Raw genomic sequence first — 6,133 nt, 5'->3', positions numbered from 1 at the left:
CAAACTGGATGGCTTCAAGCCACAGAAATTTATTCTCTCCCAGTTCTGGAAGCTGGAAGTCTGAGATGAAGGTGTCGGCAAGGCTGTGCTGCCTCTGAAGGCTCTAGGGGTGGATCTCTCCTTGCCTCTTCCAGCTTCTGGTGGTTGTTGGAAATCCTTGGCTTGTAGACACTTGGCTCCTAACTCCTAACTCTGCCTCTGTTTTTAACACTGCTCCCTCCCTCCCTCCCTGTCTGTCTGGATCTGTGTCTCTTCTCTTCTTATAAGGAGACCAGTCATACTGGATTTAGGACCCACCCTATTCCAGTATGATCTCGTCTTAACTGACGACAACTGCAAGGATCCTATTTCCAAATAAAGTCACGTTCTGAGGTTCTGGGAGAACATGAATTTTAAGGGACACAGTTCAACCCAGCACAATGACCCCTGTCTGATCTTCCTATCACCCCCGACCTACTTTCCCAGCCCCTCACATCATTCCCTTTTAAATGAGGGAACATGGCTCTGACCACGGGGACAGGTCCCCAAACATGTCCCGGAGGATGCAGCTAGCTTCGGAGGGCCTGGAACTCTGAGGCGCCTGGGGACTGCCCCCTTCTCTGGGGAGTAGTGTTGAGGGAGAAGAGCCAACCAGAAGGCCTTGGGTGCCCTGTTCTGGCAGTGGGAGTGTCACAGAGCTCTTTGCCCCGCACGTGGCCCTGCTCCCGTGTGACCCTCCCCAGGCACAGAGTGTTCTCTCCTCAAATAGCTCTCATGTGGAAGTTCCGGGACGGCCATTCATGATCTTGGCCTCACGTGTGCCCCCCCCACCCCCACCCCACTCCAAGCCATTCATGAATGTGACCCTCCGGGCTTGGCCGGCTCCCTCTTCCTCTCCTGTGGCCGTTTCTGTTTTCCACTCCTTCCCTCCCTCCCTGCCCTTCTCCATTTCCAGAGCCTGCAGGATCTAACCCACGATGTGCTTGTTCTTCAGAGTGACCCCCCCCACCCCAGAGTTAGAGGCTGCTGCTGTGTTCACATCATCCTGGAAGTGAGCAACATCTGCTTGGAGATGTGCCCCGCGCAGCCCTTCCCAGGGACTGCCGTGTGAACGGCGCCCCCTGTAGGTGTGCGCGCAGCAGTAGGGAGCCATTCTCTCCCCGCGTGTAAGGTCTCCTCTTTCGCAGACACCCCCACCACTCTCACGAGGGTCCCTGACTCCGCTCTCTTGGCCCTTGTGACAAAGATTGTCAGCTGCTACGGTCCTGTTGGGGGGCCAGCCCCTCATCAGCATGGAGAGTCCTGAAAATGCTCGTGCCTTCAATTCGGTAACTCTTTCTTGGGCACGTAGCCTAGTAAAATAAAGAAGTGGTTCTCAACCAGGTGGGATTTTGCTCCCCCAGAGGACATTTGGTAATGTCTGGACACACCTTTGGCCTTCATTATTTGCGTGAGAGGGACACCACTGGCGTGTGGTGAGTGGACACCGTGGATGCTGCTAAGGATCCTACGGTACACAGAACAGCCCCCGCCCCCCCGCCCCTGACCCCAACCAGGAAGGATCTGGCCCCAAATGTCTACATGTTGGAGGATGAGGAACCCACACCCAAAAGGACAAAGGGCCTACATATGTAAAGATTTTTATAGCGGCATCATTTAAACTAACGAGAAAGAAGTCTAGGCACTACCTATCAAATTAGAAAATAATGACATTACGAATACAAAATTCAGTGGATTATAAAACGACCATTTAAAAGGGTAAGTATGAGGGCGCCTGGGTGGCTCAGTCGGTTAAGCATCCAACTTCGGCTCAGGTCGTGATCTCGCGGTCCGTGAGTTCGAGCCCCGCGTCGGGCTCTGTGCTGACAGCTCGGAGCCTGTGGCCTGCTTCAGATTCTGTGTTTCCCTCTCTCTGACCCTCCCCGGTTCATGCTCTGTCTCTGTGTCAAAAATAAATAAACATTGAAAAAAAATGTAAAAGAATAAATATGACAGCTCTTTAGCTATATTGAGAACTATATGAAAACTTATGTATAGGAATGTTATAGATAATGGTAGGTACAAATGCCTCAAATGATCGAGCCGAGTTACTGGGTGGCCCGTCCATTCCGCTCCTAGGTATATACACAAGAGAGGTGAAAAAGTACGGCCTCACGAAAACTTGTGCGTGAATGTTCACGGTGGTATGGCCGACGATAGCCTAACAGCGGAAGTAACCGCAAAGGCGGAAGAATGGAGAAGCACAACGTGAGACGTCCACACAATGGAATATTGTTTGGCCATAGGGAGGAGCGAAGTTCTCATACAGGCTGCAGCATAGATGAGCCTTGAAAACATTACGCCGTGTGAAAAAAGCCAGACACAAGAGGTTACACAGTTATGATCTCAATTTATATGAAAAATCCAGAGTAGGTAAGTCTATGGAGACAGGAAGATTAGTGGTTGCCTGGGGCTGGCGTCAGGGGGGAGGGGATAATGGCTGAAGGGCATGGAGGTGTTTTTTTTCTGAGGTGACGAAAATACTCTAAAATTGCCTATGATGACTGCATCTATCTGCGAGTATACTAGAAGCTATTGAATTACGCGCTTTCTTTTTTTTAAATATTTATTTTTGAGAGAGAGAGAGAGAGAGATAGCACGAGCGGGGAAGAAGAGAGAGAGGGAGAGACAGAATCCGAAGCAGGCTCCAGGCTCTGAGCTGGCAGCACGGAGCCGGACGCGGGGCTCGAACCCACGATCTGCGAGATCATGACCCGAGCATAAAACAAGAGTCTGATGCTTAACTTACTGAACCACCAGGGTGCCCCACAAACAGACATATTTGCGTATCTTTGGGTTAACACATGTCTAAGGAGGCCTCTTCCATGTGTCCAGACCTGTGCCAGCCATTCCAGATACAAAATGGGTAAGTCTGACCCGTGCCCTATGCAGCTCCCACCCCGGCAGGGAAAACAGACAGCCGCTGAATAATTACACTATAGTATCAGGAGCCTGTCAATGGAGGTCCGCACCAGATGCTCTGGGAGGCACAGGGAAAGGAGGAAATACAACTTCTAGCGTCTTCTGGGACAGTCATTCATGATCTGGGTCTCGGGCGAACACTCTGCTCCAAGCCATTCGTGAGGGGGACGGTAGGGGGAGGGTATGGTTGGCGGGATCAAAGCCAGCATCCCAGCATCATAGAAAACATGATGCCAAGCCGAGCAGAGCTTTCCAGATGGAGGAAGCAGCCACAGTGTGAAGGGCCTAGGGTCTCAAGGACTGCCGGTCCGTCGGTTCAGGGCGTGTAGGTATAAAGACTGTGTCCAGAGGAGAAGTGGAAAGTGAGTTGGGGCACACCATGAGGGACTCGGGAGGCAGGCCAGGGCGTTAGGTGAGCAGAGAACGTGGGACAGTAAGACCGACATTTGGCGGTGGGGTTGGGGGGTTGCGTTACGGAGAATGGCGGTCTCCCGAAAGATCTGTCCACGTCCTGACCCCTGAGAATGTAAACTTGCTCTGAAAGAGGGCCTCTGGAGATGCAATGAAATTAAAGATCTTGAGATGAAGTCATCCCAGATACGAGGTGGGCCCGATGTCCAAAGACAGGTTATCCTTATAAAAGAAAGAGTGGGGCACCTGCGTGTCTCAGTCGGTTAAGGGTCCGACTCTTGATTTTGGCTCAGGTCACGATCTCATGGTTTGTGAGTTCGAGCCCTGTGTCAGGCTCTATGCTGAAAGCACAGGGCCTGCTTGGGATTCTTTGTCTCTCTGCCTCTCTCTGTCTCAAAAATAAATGCACAGGAATGCCTGGGTGGCTCAGTCGGTGAGCTGTCTGCCTTTGACTCAGGTCATGATCCCACGGTTCTTGAGTTTGAGCCCTGCATGGGGCTCTCTGCTGTCAGTGCAGAGCTCGCTTTGGATCCTCTGTCCCCCTGACCCCCACCCCGCTCTCTGTCCTTGCCCTGCTCGTACTGTCTCTCCTTCTCTCTCAAAAACAAAAATAAGCAAATAAATAAAAACTTAAAAAATAAAAAAAAAACATTTGGAAAAAGAGAGAGGGTTTGAGACACAGACAGACACAGAGGGGACAAGGTGACGCGAAGACAGAGGCAGAGATACATTTATAAGCGAAAGAGCACCTGGAGCTGGAAGCATCCTGGGAGGATCCTCCTCTAGAACCTTCTGAGGGAGCGTTGATTCTGGACTTCCCGCCTCCAGAACGCTGAGAAAATTCCTGATGTTTTAAGCTGGTTAGTTTGTGGTGATTTTTAAAAAGTGTTTATTTTTGAGGGGGGTGAGGGGCAGGAGAGAGGGAGAGACAGAGAATCGCAAGCAGCTGTCAGCACGGAGCCCACTGTGGGGCTCAAACTCATGAACCACAGGATCATGACCTGAGCCAAAGTCAGATGCTCAACCGACTGAGCCAGCCAGACTCCCCTGGGTGGTAACTTGTAATGGCATCTCTGGGAACGTGAGGGCGGCACTTTCCTTCCTATCGCCTTACGGGGGTGTCCTTGAGGCTGGAGACTTCCCGGGGAAGCCTTGCTGCTGAGCCTACTGCTAAGGGCTGGTCGGAGACCAGGAACCACACCAGTTATTTTAACAGAGAGAATTTAATGTATAAACTTGTTAACGAGGCGCGGAGAATCTGAAAAGGCAAACAGAGAACGCTAGGTATCAGAGAGGGGGGAAGCTTCTAGAAGGAGATACTCACCCCCTTGCCCCGCTAGGGTAACGCAGGGGGCCCGTAGGAATGCTTCAAACTTAGCAGCTTGGAGGAGGAGCCCCAGGGTCCCAGCCTGATGAGGAGAAGCAGAAAAGGAGGTGTTTGGGGTCAGCTCCCCGGAACAGGCAGGGCCACACTTAGAGTGAGGCAGAGCACGTCCTCTCTGACCTGAAACCCTCCGACGGCCCCCATCTCACTCGAGCTAAGGTTAGCCAAGGTCTTAACCAGAAGGCTGTGCACTGTGGAAACATCACTACCTCTCTGAGCCCATTTCTTTCTCCTCCTCCTCCTCCTCCTCCTCCTCCTTCTAAAGTCTATCCATGTATTTTGAGAGAGAACACACAAGTGGGGGAAGGGCACAGAGAGAGGGAGAGAGAGGGAATCCCAAGCAGGCTCCACCCTGTCAGCGCAGAGCCTGACGTGGGTCTCAGTCTCGTGACTGTGAGATCATGACCTGAACCGAAATCAAGAGTCAGATGCTTAACTGACTGAGCCCCCCAGGCGCCCTGTCTCTGAGCCCATTTCTTATCACTCCCTCCACTCCCCGTGCTGGCCTGTTAGCCGTTCTCCGACGTGCCGGATTCACTGTAGGGCCTCTGCACTGGCTGTTCCTTTGTCCGGCCCATGCTTGTTCGAGACTGTCAACACTTCTGCTGTGGTTGTGGCCATCCAGGCCGTGCTGTCCCTGTAGATCTTTGGCTGCACCACTGGTAGTGTCCTGGGCTCTGGAGATGGGGTCACCCACACTGCACACCTGCCCAGGCCACCCTGCGTCCGGACCTGGCTGCCCAAGACATGATGAATTACCTCATGAGCGTCCTCTTGGAGCATGGCTACAGCTTTAGCACAGTGGCCGAGTGGGAAATCATGTATGGCGTCACAGAGATGATGTGCTATGTCACCTTGGACTTGGAGCGGGAGCTGGCCAGCAGCCTGTCATCCTCCTCCCTGGAGAAAAGCAATGAGCTGCCCACAGGTGGGGATCACCATCAGCGCTGCCCCGAGGCGCTCTTTCAGCCCTCCCTCCTGGGGAATCCTGGAGACCACCTTCAACTCCCATCACGAAGTTGTCATGACACTGACATCCGGAAGGACCTCTTCGCTGACACGGTGCTGCCTGGTGGGGCCACCACTTTTCTGGTTGTCATTTCTGTCTTGCTGGTCTGATGCGGCTGGGAGAGTCTGAGCCTTAGGACCCACTTCCTTTTCTTTCTTAAAAAAATTTTTTTTAATGTTTATTTATTTTTGAGGGGGTGGGGAGGGGCAGAGAGAGGGAGACACAGAATCCCAAGCAGGCTCCAGGCTCTGAGCTGTCACACAGAGCCCATCGTGGAGCTTGAACTCACGAAACACGAGGTCATGACCTGGGCTGAAGTCAGACATTCAACCAACTGAGCCATCCAGACACCCCTCTTTTTTTTTTTTTTTTTTAGATTTTATTTTTAA

The 6,133-nt window shown here is 52.3% G+C and overlaps 1 pseudogene; it reads left to right on the top strand.

Moving 5' to 3' along the window:
* The first annotated feature begins 1,271 nt into the window (after nucleotides 1–1,271).
* On the top strand, nucleotides 1,272–5,854 carry LOC123379427 (annotated as a pseudogene).
* Nucleotides 5,855–6,133: the final 279 nt, after the last annotated feature.

Source organism: Felis catus, chromosome C1, assembly GCF_018350175.1.
Source record: "Felis catus isolate Fca126 chromosome C1, F.catus_Fca126_mat1.0, whole genome shotgun sequence".
NCBI lineage: Eukaryota > Metazoa > Chordata > Mammalia > Carnivora > Felidae > Felis > Felis catus.
Note: the sequence above shows the minus strand (reverse complement) of the source record. Positions and strands in the feature narration are given on the sequence as shown.